This window comes from Bos taurus, chromosome 21 (assembly GCF_002263795.3).
Source record: "Bos taurus isolate L1 Dominette 01449 registration number 42190680 breed Hereford chromosome 21, ARS-UCD2.0, whole genome shotgun sequence".
Classification (NCBI taxonomy): Eukaryota; Metazoa; Chordata; class Mammalia; order Artiodactyla; family Bovidae; genus Bos; species Bos taurus.
This window is the reverse complement of record NC_037348.1, coordinates 32,379,459-32,399,272: the sequence shown is the minus strand read 5'-3', so window position 1 is coordinate 32,399,272 and position 19,814 is coordinate 32,379,459. Positions and strand designations below refer to the sequence as shown.

Below are 19,814 nucleotides of genomic sequence, written 5' to 3'. Positions count from 1 at the left end.
TATTGTCTGTCTATCTCTACTACTTAGAACATTTCCTTTCATATAGTAGGCCTTAAGTATAATTTATGTGGTTGGAAGAATGAATAAATGAAAGGATGCCTAAGGTGTGATTTGTAGAAATATCTGATAGGGTAATGTGTATAGTGAATCACCAAGAAGGAATACGAGTAACTTTACCCAAATTTATTTCACTATATAGAACTACTTTTTCTTTAAGCATTTAGCTGTATCAGACTTCCACAGAAGACATTTTGGAAATGTGACTGATGTACTGATATATTAATTTTTTTCTTTTTATATTATAATAATATCGAAGTTATATGCAAATTGTAAGAATGATACAGATAATTTTTCCTGAATCACTTGAGAGTAAGTTGCTGATGTTATACTGCATCACCACTGAATACTCTAGAGTACATTTCCTACAAAGACATTCTGCCACATGATCAGGATAAAATAATCACAATCAGGAATTCAATTGGTTGTTTGGTTACTACCATCTAACCTACAACCTACAATTGGTTGATTGGTTACTACTATCTAACGTACAACCCTATTCAACTCATACCAGTTGTTCTGGAATTCAGTGGTGAACATCCCTAGAAAGGAGAGAGGCACAGAGTAGGCACCCTCAAAATTAGCATGTCTTTCCTTTCAAATCTTTGGCTGATTACTTAAGTTCACATGTGGAGGAGACTCCATAGGGCCTAGTGGAAGGTTATAGCAGACATGAGAAGTTTTTGAGGGGATATTTCAAATTTAAAGTTTGAGTTCTACCAAACACATCAGAATAAAGCATTCAGAAAAAGACTATTTCAAGGGATGCAGGGTAGATTATAAAAGGATAATAGATCACTGCATTAGGAAAGAGTAAGGCGATGTAGGTTCTCATTTCAGTTTTGTCACTAACCAACACTTACCCATGGGAAATCACTTAACTTCTCTCTCACAAAGTACTTTTCTAGGTTATCACTATTTGTATGTCTGTAAGTTCAATTTCTTTTCATATTCAAATTTCAAAATAAAATAGGCATTGATTGCATTTTTCCTCTTTAAAAACTCATAGTGGAAAAAAGAATAACTGATTTTGCCACTGTTTTTGTGATACTGGGCTTTGAGCAAACTCTGGTAAACAGTGAAAGAGGAGGCTGGCATCTTGCAGTTCATGGGGTTGTGGAGAGTCGGACATGACTTTAGTGATATATGTATATTTCTTGGTAATTTTTTGGTAATTTCTTGGTAATATTTCTCCTACATGACACTCATCATTGTTATACACCACTTGAAGTGATAGATATAAACACTGTAAGAATATTGGATATTGTTTTCATCATGAATAACCCAGTTAGAGTTAGATATTGTTTGATGTTGCACAAAAGTGTCCTTTTTTAAAATGTGCCTTTGTTGTATTAAAATCTCTTGAAAGATTCAATTCTACAGTATGTAAGCTCAATCTGGAATCATTTAAAAGTTTTCACATTATCTTTTTCTTTCTTAACTCTTCTAGTTATTTTCCTTGTATTTAGTGTTATAGAAAAAGCAAATGAGGAGTTGGGCCTGTTTAAACATACATGTAATTAGTGCTCAAGAGTCAGAAATAGATAGGAATTTATTATTTTAATCTTAAGTGATATTTTGTATGCCAAATTATAAGTATATTTTATACTTAAACCTAAAGTAAAACTGCAAAGTGGCTATAGAAATTTTTGTAATTGGAGATAAATACTTTCATATTTGAGAGAGGCTGTATCAAAATTGGATATTGTTACTTAGAATTGAATTTTTATGAAGGTGAAGTAGATTTTATGTTTCATATTCTTTTATTTGTAGCCAAAAATAGAAATATATGAAGACAATCAAATGAAGTCTTAGAAAGCTTCAAATGCATCAGTACTAGTTTGATTCATATAAGTTGCTTCATTCTTGGGTATGTCATGGATAGTTCTTGAGTGTGTAAGATTCTATCCATGTCACTTCCTAAGTAAGGAAGTTACTTCTTAAACAAATAAGTCCAATTTTAACTATTGAGTAAGGGTAAAATTAAGAATATCCTAAATGAAAGAAAATGTCCAATATATTTAAAACTAGTTTACTTCTCCAGTTTAGCTCTATTTTGTGCTGTTCTCTTGCAGTAAACACCACTATCTTCAGAAAATAAGGAATGAGAAGCAAGGAAGAAAGGACATTCATTCATCTTGGAAGGACCCAAAGCACTTTGAGATATAAAGGAATGTAATTATAGCTGCTAAAACCACCTTTGTCACCGAAATGGATGAAGTACTTCAAATTTAAATGGTAACCAGAATTCTCATGTTTCCACCAAGAACTTTAGATCACTTGAAAGGATTTTTTTTTAACTTTAAATATTTACCTTAATAAATAGCAAAGTGCAGATAGCTGATAATTTTATAACTTATTTAGCATAGTTAGGATTTTATTTTCTCTTTTAATGCTTGGCTCTGATATTAGCCAAAAGAATTGTTGTTTTTTCCCCCAGGTTATCAACTTCTTAACATAGAAACAGATAAGCCTATTTGAGTAAGAATATGGCATAGTATTAGTATACTTACAGGTCTGTCCTTTGCCAAATATTTTTTCCTTTCATAAAAGCAACTCGGGCAACATAAATGGTAGTATTCTATCACATGTGAAAGTGTTTTATAATCTTATTTTCTGAACTTTATTTCATATTGTTTTTTTAGTTTCCTTATGTGACATCTGGTCTCTTGATCTTTTTCCTTTCATATCTGACATCTTATTTTAATTTAATCTTTATTTTATCCTCTCCCCCTCCTTCTCAGGAATTTAGGGTTATAAAAGACACCAGGTTTTAAGTATTCTGTCATTTAAAAAAAAGACACAAGGATCCAAAATTGAAAAGGAGAGAGAAGTTTGAAAAAATTATAGAATTATTTCTTATTGTGAAATCACAGTGATTGTTACATTTTAAGTAGAGTGGAAAGCAATTATAGAAGGACTTAAAATTCTTTGTCAGTCTTCTCAAATCTCCTTGATCTTAGGCCAAAATTGTTTCAACACATGTTTTGTAAAAACTCAAATGTTTGCAACTTTAATGGCATCCTAGTGAACAATTAGAACTTTTATTCATTGGAAAAGTCTATTAATTTGGTTTTGAGGGATAACCATTTGTTTACTTGAGTCATTGTGTCTTGGTAGTGAATGAATGCAGTTGAGTAAAACTAGGTCCTTACTTTGAAATCAGAACATGTGAAAAATCAAATACAGTCCTAATCAATGACTAATCCTAATGATTCTAAGGAATGTAGGACCTATTATTTCAGGAAAATGATTTATATTGGTAAGTGTAACCCAGGATAAGTAGTATGTAAGGAATGTTCCCTGTACTAACATTAACCTGGATAGGAAATACCTTAACATTAATTTTTTTCTTTTTAATTATCCAATTATTGGTTAAACTTCTACTTATGGCATAGTTAGGAATTTCCATATGCTTGTCACTATCTCCCAGCATTTAGCATTTTAAAATATTGAACAAATTCTTTCTAGTCCTCAACTATTAAAAAATTATACAAAGTTGAAGAAAGTAGCTTTTGAAACATAGCAAAACTTAAGTGCTGAATATCCAGTTATGCAAAAAACTAGTACATACAAAGTCACTGGGGAATTCCCTGGAGGTCCAGTCTTAGGACTCAGCACTTTCACTGCCCTGAGCCTGGGTTCTATCCCTGGTCAAGGACCCAAGATCCCGCAAGCCACGTGGTACAGCTAAAAAAAAAAAGAATGTCAGCAAACTTCCATGTCTTCTCCAATAATGATCTAAGTTTTCTTTATCCATTTGATTGTATCTGATTCTATAACCTCGTATAACCACAGCTTCATTAATGAACCCAAAACAAACAATATTGTCAAAATTTTTATTGTGATACATTTACCACTCCTTACCAAACATTTATTTCCATTTAAATTCATCCCTCAGTGATTTGGAGGGCTTCCCTGGTGGCTCAGATGGTCATGAATCTGCCTATAATCCAGGAGACCCGAGCTCGATCCCTGGGTGGAGAAGATTCACTGGAGAAGGAAATGGCAACCCATTCCAGTATTCATGCCTGGAGTATTCCATGGACAGACGAGCCTGCTGGGGTACAGTCCATGGGATCGCAAAGAGTTGGATACGACTGAGCGACTAACACTCCCTTTCACAGTGATTTTTGGTAACCATGGATAGGATCATTGAAATCCACAGGGAGTGGCTTTTTCTAATCATTAATTTCTACTTTTTTCACTACCAAATTTGTTTTTTAGGGTCATAATATTAACAAGGATCAAATTAAATTAGAACTTGACCTCTCTAGTGATAATGAACTCGCTCAGTCGTGTCCAACTTTTTGCAACCCCATGAACAGTAGCCAACCAAGCTCCTCTGTCCATGGGATTTTCCAGGCAAGAATACTGGAGTACGTTGCCATTTCCTTCTCCAGGGGATCTTCCTGACCCAGGGATCAAACCCAGGCCTCCCGCATTGTAGGCAGACGCTTTACCGTCTGAGCCACCAGGGAAGGCAAAATAAAAATATTGACTTTATTTTCCCATCAAGTCCAATTCAGAAGTTATGTAATTCACATATATGAGACTACCTGAATTACATATTACTTATTTTTTCAGGTCCCATCTAAGCTGAGTGCCTCCAGAATCCCAAATCTATTGTGGCTTTTGATGAGGGAATGGAATCAGGCTTCTGACTGTGCAGCTGACAGAATTTCTAAATTAGAAATTCACATTTCTAACTGTACAAACTATCATGGCCACCCTGAATAGGCTAAAATTTAAAAGATAATGTTCTAGCTATGTTAAAGTTGAATCGAACACCCAGTTTTATCTAAGTTCATTAGCTTAAAATTATGATTCTTGGGAATAGAGTATATTCTTGCAGATGGTAAGACCACTGCAAATAATGTATCTATAAAGGATCTTAAACTCATAAAGCTTAATAGGCTCCATTTAGGAAAACTGTCCTTATGGAGGGAAGCCTAGCTATAATTTGCCCAGACAAATAGGAATTTAACATAATAGTAATTAATGTGTACTGAGTGATTACTATATGCGAAGCATTGGGATTAGTGTTTAATATGCATTATCTGAGGCTTCACCACTCTATTTGACATAGGTCATATTATTAAATATCTCCATCTTACATTTGAGGAAACACATTCTCAGGGAAGTTATTTAAATTGCCCTGCATCAAGTTGCTAGTTCAACGTAGAGTCAGCTCCATAACCTAAACTCTTAACCAGGAGTTTAACCAGGAGTTTATTCTAGTTTATAAACATTCAATACTTCAAAACTTCAACTTGTTAAAATTTTTATTTACCCAGTGGCAGATAAGGAGAGGTCTTATTATTAGCAGCATTCTCATTTCAGTTTTGTGAAATTATGTTCCCTTAATATACTATTTTTCTTTTGCAACATCAGTTTTATTCTGTCAGTGATTTCTCATTGTTCTGATTATGTTCTTAAAGTAGTAGTTATTATTTAATAGAAAAGATACTTGAAGATGATATCATTAGACCCACATTTATCTGAGATAGAGACAGAGGACAGAGAAGGGAAAAATAGCTGAGGAAAAAGTGCAAAACTGGCCTGTTTACTCAGCTGTCCTCCCTTAAAGTCTTATGTGCCTTTCTCTTTATCCTAAGAAAATTCTTCATTTTTTTCAGTCTCAGTAACTGATACTGTTACTAAAAACAAAAATAGTAGTGAATTTGGAGACCAGTTCATCTTGAATTTTTATTTTATATTGGAGCATAGTTTATTAACAGTATAATTTCAGGTGTACAGCAAAGTGATTCAGTTACACATATACATGTATCTGTTCTTTTTCAGGTTATTTTCCCATTTATGTTATTACAGAATATTGATCAGAGTTTCCTGTGCTATAGTACATCCTTGTTGGTTATCTATTTCAATATAGTAGTGGCATACATTTTCTGTTAAATTCATATATCAGATCAGTCGCTCAGTCGTGTCCGACTCTTTGCAACCCCATGACAGCACGCCAGGTGTCCCTGTCCATCACCAACTCCGGGAGTTCACTCAGACTCACATCCATGGAGTCAGTGATGCCATCCAGCCATCTCATCCTCTGTCATCCCCTTCTCCTCCTGCCCCCAATCCCTCCCAGCATCAGAGTCTTTTCCAATGAGTCAACTCTTTGCATGAGATAGCCAAAGTATTGGAGTTTCAGCTTCAGCATCAGTCCTTCCAATGAACACCCAGGACTGATCTCCTTTAGAATGGATTGGTTGGATCTCCTTGCAGTCCAAGGGACTCTCAAGAGTTTACTCCAACACCACACAGTTCAAAAACATCAATTCTTCGGTGCTCACAGTCCAACTCTCACATCCATACATGACCACAGGAAAAACCATAGCCTTGACTAGACAGATCTTTGTGGCAAAGTAATGTCTCTGCTTTTTAATATGCTGTCTAGGTTGGTCATAACTTTCCTTCCAAGGAGTAAGCATCTTTTAATTTCATGGCTGCAATCACCATCTAAAGTGATTTTGGAGCCCAAAAAATTAAAATCTGACACTGTTTCCACTGTTTCCCCATCTATTTCCCATGAAGTGATGGGACCAGATGCCATGGTCTTCGTTTTCTGAATGTTGAGCTTTAAGCCAACTTTTTCACTCTCCTCTTTCACTTTCATCAAGAGGCTTTTGAGTTCCTCTTCACTTTCTGCCATCAGGGTGGTGTCATCTGCATATCTGAGGTTATTGAAATTTCTTCCAGCAATCTTGATTCCAGCTTGTGCTTCTTCCAGCCCAGCGTTTCTCATGATGTACTCTGCGTAGAAGTTAAATAAGCAGGGTGACACTATACAGCCTTGACGTACTCCTTTTCCTATTTGGAACCAGTCTGTTGTTCCATGTCCAGTTCTAACTGTTGCTTCCTGACCAGCATATAGGTTTCTCAAGAGGCAGGTCAGGTGGTCTGGTATGCCCATCTCTTTCAGAATTTTCCACAGTTTATTGTGATCCACACAGGCAATGGCTTTGGCATAGTCAATAAAGCATAAATCAGTTCTCTGTAAATTGATGTATAGGCTTAAGTCAACTCCTAAAATCCTGGCAAAAATTTTTAAATTTATGTGGAGTGGAAAGGCAAAGAAATTTGAACAGCTAAAATGACTTTGAAAAAGAAGGAAGATGGAAGGAACCACTCTACCCGATTGCAAAATTTATATGGCCACAGTACTCAGGACTGGTATTAGCAGTAGGATAGACATATAAATCAGTAACAGAATAGATAACCCAGAAATAGCCCTACACAAGTATAGCCGGCTGATTTTGTTTTTTTTAACGAAAGTATAAAGGTAATTCAATGGAGAATGGACTATCTTTTTATCAAATAATGCAAGAGCAACATGGCACTAGTGGTAAAGAATCCTCCTGTCTTATACAGGAGACAAAAGAGAGGCGGGTTCATCCCTGGGTCAGAAAGATCTCCTTTAGTAGGAAATGGCACCCCACTCCAGTATTCTTGCCTGGAAAATTCCATAGGCAGAGGAGCCTTGTGGGCTACAGTCCATGGGGCTGCAAAGAGTTGGACATGACTGAGCAACTGAGCACAATTGAAAATTCATAGAAAAGAAAAAAAAGCCTAATTCTCACCTAAATTCTCAGCCTAAATTCTCACCTTATACAAAAATTAACTTAAAGTGAATCATAGATTTAAATGTAAAACTAGAAAACTTTTTAGAAGTTTTATGTAGGAGAAAATCTGTTTTTGTTTTTTTGTTTTTAATTGGGGGGAAATTGCTTTTCAATGTTGTGTTGGTTTCTGCCATACAACACAAATCAGCTATAATTATGCATATATCACCTCCCTCTTGAGTTTATCCCTCTCCTCCTCCATCCCATCCCTCTAGGTCATCACAGAGCACCAGGATGGGCTCCCTGTGAGAAAATCTTTAGGATCTGGAGGTTAGTGAAGAATAGTTAGGACAGCAAAGCACAACCATAAAAGAAAGAAAAATGGATAAGTCAGACTTGATCAAAATTTAAAACTCTTGCTCTGTAGAAGACCTCGTTAAAAGGATGAGAAGACAAAAGTCATATGTAGAATACTTAAGGACCCGCAAAACTCAACAGTTAAAACAATCAATTCAAAAATGGGCAAAAGACATGAAAACTTCACCAAAGAGGATATAGTCTTAATAGCATTGGCAGAGAAGCGCATTGAAGATATTCAATATCACTTGCTATTAGGGAAATGAAAATTAATGCCATGATGAGTTATCACTGTATACCTGTTAGAATAGCCAAGATAAAAAATAATAACAGTGCTTAATACTGATGAGGATACAAAGAAACTAGATCTTTCATATTATTACTAGTAGGAATATAAAACAGAACAGACACTGGAAAATAATTCGATAGTTTATTTTAAAAAATGTACACTTACCACATGACCTAGCAATCCCACTGTTGGGGATTACACCCAGTAAAGTGAGAACTTAGGTTCACACAAAAACATGTACCTTATTGTTCATACCAGCTTTATTTGTAATAGCCATGGATTGTACCAGCCAACATGTCTACAATATGTAAATGGCTAAACAAACTGTGGTACATCCGTACTATGGAGTACAATAATAGCAATAAAAAGGAATGATCTACTGATACATATCACAGCTTGGATGGATCTCAAGGACATAAGGCCACATGATGTGTGTGTGATTCCATTTATATGACATTCTTAAAATGACACAATCATGATGATGGAGAACAGACATTTGTTGCCATGGATTTGGGAAGGTTGGGTGTGACTATAAAGAGGTAGCACCAAGGGATATCTTTGCAGTGATGGAATAGTTTGTATCTTAATTGTGATGATAGCTAGAGTAATCCACATGTGTCATGGAATGACATTGAATATACATACATTGTACCCATGTCAGTTTCCTGGTCTTGATATTGTTTTATATTTATATAAGATGTGACTACTGGGGCAAACTTTCAAGGGTAAATGGGGCTTCTCTGTACAGTCTTTGCAACTTCTGATAACTCTTTTGTTTCAAAATAAAAAGTTAAAAAAATAACCCTATTTTAATTAATATGTATGGTCCAGAAAATTCAGTCCTGTAAAATGCAACATTATGCTGCTGCTGCTGCTGCTGCAGCTAAGTCACTTCAGTCAGGTCCGACTCTTTGCGACCCCATAGATGTTATGCTACTTGTGAATTAATGAAATGACTAGGGTGAGCTACACTAGAACCTGGTTAGAAGCTCTGAGGGTGCGGCTTTGAGCTCCAGATCTACCCCCACCCCCAACCTCCCCATCCCATCTGGTGGCAGTTGTCTGCTTTGGTTTTAATATTGCCAAGGGCATTTCTAGGTCTTATGGCTGGCTGGTGGACTCCCAGGACAATCCCATTGATTCAAAGAATCTCCCAGTTAACAACTGTTTCATGAGCCACATCTAGGCAGATTGATCCAAGAAAGTACTAGGGGTGCTGAGATCTACCCTCCTGCTTCCTTGGGTTCCTGGGAGGGATTGCTGGCTATTTTTTACCAAGTTCTCTCTCCCCTGCATTGTGTCGTACTACCATCCCTCTTCCACCCTAGGAACTGTAAACAGCCTTATTTGAGAACAAGGGTTGAATCAACTGTTACAGCCAAGTGCATATTATCCAAACATGTGTATGATAAAATGTTCCCCTTTTTGTAACAGTTTTCGGTCCAAGGTTTAGTGTATCTTATGTTTCTGAGATTTTGTTTATGAAGAATATTTCATGTCCTTTGTAAAAAGCTGTTGATCCAAGGTTCCAATAATTTGAGGAAAAGTAAAAGAAGAACCAGAAAAGTTATGTTATCCTTGCTTTCTAAACTAAAGGGCATAAAATTCGAAGTGATCCTGCGGATTCTTTTGGAAAGAATATTAAGCGATCAGCTGGGTTATACCTCTACCTTATAGTGGGACGAACAACATATCTGACTGATGGAGTAATTTCATGCCATTTTACATACTGACTTCATTCATTCATTTCATTACATATTTACTTGGGGAAAATAATATTTGCAATAGATAAAAAATTTTAATTTACTTTGTGCTAACATTAAGTTTAAGTGATTTGTGTATATTATCTCTTTCTTGGCTGTAAATATATCACTATGGAGGGTACCTGGGATACAAAGAAGAGCAGATGCAGGTGCCGGCATCTGTCTCTCTAACAGAGCAGACAAACATGTAAGTAGCAGTGTTCAGAGATTAATGGGAATATGAGGACAGAGCTGTGACAGTGCTTTTTCTGTTTGGGAAGGGTGAGGAAAGACTTCACAAAGCACAAATGAATCCTACTGCTGAATGTTACTGGTTAACAGGATTTTACTGCCAAGGAACAAGCTAGAGGAAAAGAGTATTCCTGTTTTAGGCGAAAGGAATAACATGTACAGAGATATACTTACCTCCTTTACAGGAAAAAAGGACATAGACTTTTAAAGTTGAAGAGTTTATCCAAGTTATTTTATTTTGACATCCTTACTTGATATAAAATTAAATGGAAGCTCTTGAAGGCAAATCTATTTATCCAGTATTTCTCAGAAATTACAGTATCACTTGAAATATTCTTTCAAACTATGTAGTTCAAAATGCATTTTGATCAGATATTACTCTATTCCACAAAAGAAGGTTCTTCCTTGTGTTTTCTTTGTTTAGAAATCTGCTTTACTTTCAAGCTAAAATGTAGCTAGGTATTATTTCTATTTCTCTTAAAATCTTTTATTATTAAAAATTCTAAGAATTCAGAAAAATTCAGAATAATATTAAAAACATTGTTATCTTACCACCAAGAATTAATTGAATGCCAACATTTTCCCATTTTTTTTAAAGAAATAAAACAATTTAGGAACAATTGAAATCCTCTTTGTATCTTTCTCCAATCTTATTCTTGTCATCCTTTTCTGGAGAAAATGCTGTGAGGTTGGTGAATATATATTCCTATGTATGTACCCATAAACAACAAGAAATGTAAATAATGATATACTAGATGTACTTTTTCCATCTTTCATGATGTGTGATATTCATTTAAATGCATTTTTTCATATGAACTCAAAATAAAACATAGCACAGGTGAGGTGGCAACAAACTATAGTCAATAGTAGAGATTTCTCATGCCTCTCCTGCCTTCCAAGATGCCCTACACTCTGTCTATGGAGTGTGTTTCTTTAGATAAACCTTCTTTCACTTAAAAAAAAAAAATAGTGGGGATTTGCTGTTGTGTTGTGACTTTGTCCTCCTGTGTTCTCTTCTTGATACCTAAAATACCACTGTTTTCTAGTTAATTCTGCATCGTGTTTTGGGAGAATGTAATTCTTTCATTCTTTAGGTTTTCAAATGTAGTTTTAAAGACTTTTGTTGGGAAAAAGTTATTTCTGTGGGCTTATATCTCTCACATTAGCTCTTTTAATTCTTTACTACTGAGATCATTGTAGCAGAAATACTCTGTAGTAGAGTCAGATGATCAAGAAATGACTATACCATGTGGTAGAAAGTCTCCCTTCACACATGTTTTGCTGGCAAGACAACAATACTGGGTAGTAAGAAGTCAGTCATGATGTGTGGGAAGAGTTAGCCTCTGAAAATGCCATGACAAGACTATCCAGAAAGAGGATGTTTATCTGAACTTCTAAAAGAGCTTAGAAGTCCTTTCACCAAGGACCTTGCCATGGCATAAGGGATAGAGGAAGGGATAGAAATCTTATTGTGAAAGAAAGGATTGCTGTGGGTGTTGAGAACACATTCTTTACCCTTTGATTCTTTGTACCAAATGTAATTAGCAGTAAATGTTTTAAGTTAATGACAATCAGCTAGAATACCACTAAACATATGTGGCAGTTGAAGAGCATGATAAATACAAAGCATCTCCTTGTTTCTGTTACTCACCTTCTCATAAGGGTGAGAAACTAGAAATCTGCACAAATGCTTGTACTAGGCAAGCCAGTTAGTCCTAACCTCACTGGTGTTTTAATTCTGAATTAACGGTCCCCAAGCAGTAGCAACAGAATAATGGGGCGGGGGCGGGGGGGTGGGGTGGGGTGGGGGGGGATTAGTTTTTATCATTCCAGCTTGTACATTTTGAAGATTAACAATTCTGGCACATGGTCACAGGAGAGCTTATCTAAAAATACCAAATTGTAGGAATGAAAGGAAACACTCATTCCCTAAGAAACTCATTCTTCTTGGAGTCAGGCCCAGCTTTTGTTTCCTTCTGTTGGTTTAACATATATAGAAAGGAAAACATGAAACATTCTGGTACTTTAGAACTCTCTGATGTTAAATAATGAGCCATTGTATAACCAGTGCTAGAGTACAGGTGAGTTTCACATGGGGAATGTTTAAAAGGAAACAAGATGCAGATGTTGTGTGTGTGTGTGTGTGTGTGTGTGTGTGTATGATCAATTGATTTTTTACAAGGTTAAGAAGTAGTCCAATGAAGAAAGATTAATCTTTCCAACAAATGATACTGGAACAGTACAAACAAAGACAAAAAAACCCCAAAAGCCCTTACCTCATAACTAAACATAGGCCTTGAAGATAAATGAAAGAGAGGAGATGGTAAGAGATTCACTGTATAGAAATGAAGTAATAAAACTCCCATGAGAATAGAAATATCTAAATGGTAGAAGGAATAATTGGAAGACAGTTTAATCTTTTGAGTGAGAAGCATTACGTATTGTAGGAAATGTGTATATGTTATAGCTAAATATTCATTTAACCCACTAGCTTATTAAGCATGCTACTATTCACAGAGCAATCTAACTGTGTTAGATTGGAGGGGTATTATAAAGACCCTTTGAGGGACTCATATATAAACAATAACAGAACATGATAAGTGCTATCATAGTGGTGCCAGGGAAGCTCAGAGGAAGGGACTGGGTAATATGTATTCTCATCCTGAATGGGCTTCCTTTGCTAACCCACTGAGCGCTGAGTACACTGAAGAATGTTAGTTGATCCACTGTCCTTCTGAGCACTTTGGGAAATTGTTCATTTGATAGCTAAAATCCAATAAGGGATCTCTTCCATCCGGTGCAATTTGAATCATGATAATTACCTCAGGCTGAAAGAATAGACAAAGTGAAGGAATCTGACGTGGTTTCCCTTTATTCTTCCTTTGAACTGTCATCACTTTTAAGTGGGTAGTCTTTCTCTTGCCTCTAGTTCTGTACAATGTCTATCACCCAAGGAAAGCAGCAAAGGAATTTTTTAAAGACTGCCAAAACTCTATAGAAATGAAAGAATGCCTTTTTTTTTTTTAACGTAAAGAAGTCTCTGTGATACTCTATGCACAGACAAAAGGGGAGTTGAAGTTGCATGTGATCACTTTGGCCAGCCTTTTGTGGATTTTCTAATGCACATTCTCATCTCTCTTTGAAGATTGCAACTTGTACTCACACTTTCCTGAAAGCAAGTACTACTTTTATTCTCCCCTAGTCTCTGTCACATAACAAGAGCGTTGGTGGAAATTGCTTTTCCATAAAAAGAACTGTGCCACCTACTCTTCAAATGCCACTGATTAAGAAAATCATTGATTGATTTTCCCTAGGGAATAAATTAGGCTATCCCCTGAGAGTGGAAAAAATAAATAATGGGATATAAAGAATGAAGTTTGCTGTGTGTTATGGGGAAAATGTTTATGCAGTTGCCATGGAAATACCATGTAGGCATTTAGACCAGAAGCTTATGATATCTCTGTATTTGCCAAATATAAATCAGATATGAGTTGCATTCATTCTTTTTCTTGGCTCACATTTAGTCTGACATGTGTGGTTATGTAAAATATGCTCCTGCTTTAGCATATTTGCTTAATATTTGCAGGAAACGTATAATACAAGGGGCTGCCATGTTTTAAGATCGTATAATTAAGGCATAGAAATAAAACTAAGGGAAGCAATTCTCAGCAAATGATTCCTAAAAACAAATAGTAGCAATCAGAGTGCTTGAGGCTGGATTTTCCTGTGACATTCATAATTAACAGAGCTAATTAATTTTTTCTTAATGAAACATTCACAATATTGGACCTGATTAGTGCTAGCTAATTGTTTGTGAGTAATGTCAGATGCCAAAAATGCACAACTTGAGACTTTATTCTTATTTTAATGTATGTGATTTCATTTCACAAGTGGAATAAAACACAACAGCCAGTGTTTCTGAATTATTACACTTTTCTGTCACACAACATCAGTTAGCCTTCAATTTCATGCCTTATAAGGGAGGCATGATAGAAATCTAGAGAGGGCATATATGTATTTTGAAGATACAGAGAATTTGATACAAGTTTTCAGTGCTTGAACTTTTTTTTTAACTAATTCCAAAGATAATACAGACAATGCAAACTGTACCAGAAGCCACTGCCTCTTATGAGGCACACAAAGCAGAACAATAGGAAAACCTAAAAATGATTAGAATATGCTTCATTCATGGAAAATGGGGTGTTACCCAATTAATTCTAATAACTCATCTTTTATGTCAATTTTGCTACCCATTTCATAGCCCATAAGTTTATTATTTCCTCACTTAGATTTCCTCTAAGATATCATGTGCTTTGTAAGCAGATAGCCGAGAGGCCTAATGTCTTATTAAAACAGTAATTGCTTATATGGTCCAATAAATATAGTAGTAGTACTTTAATGAAGCCAAATAGTTGCACAGGTGGAGCAATAGGAAAGGGCTAATCAGGCAAAGTTTTTCAGAGGAAGTAAGTTTTGAGTCAAAATTTAAAGATCTTTCTGAGGGCATTTTAGCAATATATATCAACAATTTTTTAAATATGTATATATACACCTGTAAAATTTAAGGAGAAAAGATGTTTGCAAAGATTTAATTAGAAGTATATTAGTCTCTCTCTCTCTCTGTGTATATATATGTACACACACACACGTATTGGCTGCATTGTGTACAGCATGCTGTGGGATCTTAGTTCCCCCATCAGGGGTTGAACCCATGCCCCCTACAGTGAAAACACAGAATCTTAACCTCTGGACCACCAGGGAAGTGTCCCCCAAAATATTTTCTAATTTCTTCTGAATATTCCTCTTTGAATCATAGATTGTTTAGACAGTTTCCAGGTATTTGGATATTTTCCTATTATCCTTCTGTTTCTAATTTCTATTTTTTATGGGCAGGGAACATTCTTGATTTCTATTCTTTTAAATTTCTTAAGATTTCTTTCATGACCTAGGATATGGTATATCTTGGTAAATGTTTCATATAAACAGAATGTATATGCTGCCTTTGTTGGAAAATATCTATAAATGTCAGTTAGATTCAATTGGTTGATGGCCTTGTTTAGGTCTTCTGTGTCATTGCTGTTTGTTCACTGTTGTTTACTGAGAGAGAAATGCTGAGATTACCAAATGTAATTGTAATTTATCTGTTTGTTTTTCCTTTCAGATCTGTCAGGTTTTGCTTCATGCATTTTGAATCTCTCTTGTTAGGTGCATACACATTTAAAATTGCTATGTCTTCTTGGAGAATTGACATTTTTTAGTATATAAGGTTACTCTTCATTCTTGTTAATTTTCTTTACCCTGAAGTCTACTTTGATAATATAACCACTCCAGCTTTATGTTTATTAGTGGCTTCATGTCTATCTATCTTAAAAAAAAATAAAAGTTTAATCTACCCGTAAAATTATATTTGAATTGTGTTTCTTGTAAATACCAAATAATTGAGTCATGATTTTCCAGATCCATTCTGATAATCTCTTAAATGTGTATACTATTTGCGTTTAATGTAATTGACATATTTTTATTTCGTTTATTTGTTTTTGGCTGCACTGAGTCTTGGTTACTGTGTATGGGCTTTCTCTAGTTGCAGTGAGTGGGGACTACTGTGTAGTTGCTGTGCGTGGGCTTCTAACTGGCAGCTTCTCTTGTTGCAGAGCACAGGCTCTAGAGCACAGGCTCAGTAGTTGCGGTGTATGGGATTAGTTGCTCCACAGCATGTGGAATCTTCCCCAACTAGGAATCAAACCTGTGTCCCCTGCATTGGCAGGTGGATTTTTATCCACTGTACCACCAGGAAAGTCCTTCTTGTTGCTCTTGTTATTGTTCAGTCAGTCATGTCCAACTCTTTGTGACCCCATGGACTGCAAGCAAGCTAAGCTTCCCTGTCCTTCACTATCTCCCAGAGTTTGCTCAAACTCATGTCCATTGAGTTTGTGATGCCATCCAACCATCTTTCTTCTGTCGCCCCCTTTTCCTCCTGCCCTAATCTTTTCCAGCATCAGGGTCTTTTCCAATGAGTCGGCTCTTTCCATCAGGTGGACAGAGTATTGGCATTTCAACTTCAGTATCAGTCTTTCCGATGATTATTCAAGATTGATTTCTTCTAGGATTGACTGGTTTGATCTCCTTGCAGTCCAAGGGACTGTCAAGAGTCTTCTTCAACACCACACTTCAAAAGCATTAATTCGTGGTCCTTCAGCCTCCTTTATGGTCCAATTTTCACATCTGTACATGACTAGTGGGAAAACCATAGCTTTGACTAGATGGACCTTTCTCAGCAAAGTGATGTCTCTGCTTTTTAATATGCTATCTAGGTTTGTCATAGCTTTTCTTCCAAGGAGCAAGCATCTTTTAATTTCATGGTTGCAGTCACCATCTGCAGTGATTTTGGAGCCCAAGAAAATAAAGTCTGTCACTGTTTCCATTATTTCCCAATATATTTGCCTTGAAGTGACAGGACTGGATGCCATGATCTTCATTTCTTGAGTGTTAAGTTTTAAGCCAACTTTTTAACTTACCTCTTTCACCTTCATCAAGAGGCTCCTTAGTTCCTCTTCACTTTCTGCCATAAGGGTGGTGTCATCTGCATATCTGAGGTTATTGATATTTCTCCCAGCAATCTTGATTCCAGCTTGTGCTTCATCCAGCCCGGCATTTTGCATGATGTACTTACTCTGTGTATAAGTTAAATAAGCAGGGTGGCAATATACGGCCTTGACGTACTCCTTTCCCAATTTTGAACCAGTCCATTTTTCCATGTCCAGTTCTGTTGCTTCTTGACCTGCATACAGATTTCTCAGGAGGCAGGTAAGGTAGTTTGATATTCTCATCTTTCAGAATTTTCCAGTTTATTGTGATCCACACAGTCAAAGGCTTTAGTGTAGTCAGTGAAGCAGAATTAGATGTTTTTTGGAATTCTCTTGCTTTTTCTATGATCCAATGGATGTTGGCAATTTGATCTCTGGTTCCTCTGCCTTTTCTAAATCCATCTTGTACATCTGGAAGTTCTTGTTTCATTACTGTTGAAGCCTAGCTAGGGAAGTCCTAATTGACATATTTGAATTTAGGTGTACTATTTATTTTCTGTTTGTTATCTCTGTTTTTTTAATATTGTTTTCTCTTTCCTAACTAATTTGAACATTTTCTGTTTTTCTGTTTAACTTACCTATTATGTGTTTTGCTCTATATCTTTGTAGACACTCTTTTAAGGATTACAATGTACATACTAAACTTGTACAATCTACTAAGAACCAGTATTTTACTATTTCAAGTAAAATGTAGAAATCTTATAACCATAAAAATGACTTCATCTTTGCCCCCTTTAGGTTATGTTTCTTATATATTACACTACATGCATTGAAAACTCTATCAAACCATATAATTTTTTGCTTTCAGATGTCAAACATAAGGAATTCAAGAGGAAAGAATAGTCTGTTATGTTTATCTAGATATTTACAGTTTCTGTTCCTCATTCTTTATTCCTAATCTTCCAAACTTCCTACTGATAGCTTCTCTCTGAACAACAGAAAAAGCAATTATTTTATAGCATGTCTGCTGGCAACCTTTTCTCTTGTTCTCATTCATCTAAAGCATCTATATGTGACCTTTACACCTGAAGGACATTTTTGTTGAATGTAGAATCCTTAGTTGATAGTTCAGTTCCTTCAAGGCTTTAAAAATAATGTGTTACTTCCTGTCACTATTCTCTGCTGTTTCTGGTGAGAAATCGTAAGTCATTCTGGTTGATTCCCTAAAAGTATTGTTTTTCTTTGGCTAGTTTCTACTTTTGTTTCTTAGTTTTCATCAAGTGTGATTATGATATCCTGGGTTTAGATATCTTTGTGCTTATCCTTTACTAAGTTCACTGGGCTTTTTAAATCTGTAGCTTTGTGTCTTTTGCCAAACTTGAGAGATTTTCAGACATTATTTCTTCTCCTGTATTTTTAGCACCATATTCTTTTTTTTTTTTTTACAATTCAAAAATTAAAAAAAAAAAAATTAAATAGAGGATAATTGTTTCACAATGTTGTTTGGTTTCACAGTGCTATACGACAATGTGAATCAGCCATAAGTATACATATGTCCCCTCCCTCCTGAACCTCCCTCCCAACTCCCACCACATCCCACCCTCTAGGTTATCACAGAGCACTCGACTGAGTTCCCTGTAGCACCATGCTCTTTTTTCTTTCCTTCTGAGCCTCCAGTAACATTGATGATAGGCCTTTGGTTATTTTTGGTCTCTGGAACTGTCCTCTTTTTCTTTTTTGTTAGCTCAAATTTATTTCTGTCATTCAGATTGTATAATTTTTATTAACTCCTCAAATTCACTGACTTTTTCCTTTATCATTGGCTATTGAGCCTTCCCAGTGTATTTTTGCATTTAAAATGTTGTATTTTTCAATTCCAAAATTTCCATTTAGTTTTTCTTCATATCTTCTATCTCTTTTCTGTGACTTTCTAACTTTCCATTTGATTCAAGAGTTTTTACTATTGTATGTATTTCACAAGTATTTTTTAATGGGTAATTAAATGTCTTTGTCAGGTAACTTTACCGTCTATGTCATCTTGACACTGGCATCTGTTGATTGTCTTTTCCTATGGGGTTCTTCATATGCCAGGTAATTTTGAATATCATGAACATTTTGAATAGTATGAGTCTCTGGACCCTCAGTTATTAATATGTTCAACCAATCTGCTGTTTTTACAACACGCACTTGCCTACAGGTTCTGATACCTGATGCATGACAGGATTTTTATTGTTTTCCCTCTTCTTCCTCCCTCCCTAGACACTTGGCTTTCAGTTTCTCTGGTCTGCTAATTCACTTCATTCTCTCACAAGTATTTATTTAGTACTCACAGTGTGCTGAGCATGGTTCTAGGCACTGAGAATTCATCCAGGAATAAAACAGACAAAAATGCCCATCTTCATGGAACATATATTCTAGCAGAGGGAAATAAACATCAACAATGAGCCTAATTAGTAAGTTGCATTACACATTATTAGCTGTTAAGTAGGTGTTAATGTTTTATGGACCAAAGTATAGTATGATAGATTGGAAGTAGTAGACAGGTCATGGAAATTTTAAATACATTAGTAAGGATAGGACTCATTGACGAGGGAATATTTGAGCAAGAAAAATGTGTATGTCCAACCAAAAGCTCTGTTAAGAGTAATTATATAGGAAACTAAACAGAACAATGTTTATATGATTACTGATTATTTATCCCTCAAGTTATTTGCTCTTGTATTTCTCAAGTGAAATAAAAGATAATTTTTTTGTAATGCAACTATAATCAATTTCTTCTTGTAATTTCTAAATCTTTTTTACTGTGTGTGTCCTCTTTAGGCAAGACCCAGAATGGTCTTAATAACTCTAATAAGAGGCATCAGAATTTTTTTCTTATTCATATATTTATTTTTATTGAGGTAAAATTGACATAACATAAAATTAACCATTTTAAAGTCATAATTCAATAGCATTTAATACATTCACAAGGTTGTATAACCACCACCTCTGTCAAGATTCAAAACATTTTCATCAG

The 19,814-nt window shown here is 35.5% G+C and overlaps 1 protein-coding gene across 16 annotated transcripts in view; it reads left to right on the top strand.

Moving 5' to 3' along the window:
• PEAK1 (pseudopodium enriched atypical kinase 1) overlaps positions 1-19,814 on the top strand; it is a 315,088-nt gene that overhangs the window by 155,312 nt on the left and 139,962 nt on the right. For 15 of the 16 annotated variants that reach the window (XM_003587568.6, XM_005222004.5, XM_010817120.4 and 12 more), the window contains one exon: positions 2,133-2,295. The exons of the other annotated variant lie outside the window; for it this stretch is intronic. The gene's annotated coding sequence lies outside the window, so the exon portion shown is untranslated. The remainder of the gene's footprint in view (positions 1-2,132; positions 2,296-19,814) is intronic. 16 annotated transcript variants of the gene reach the window in all.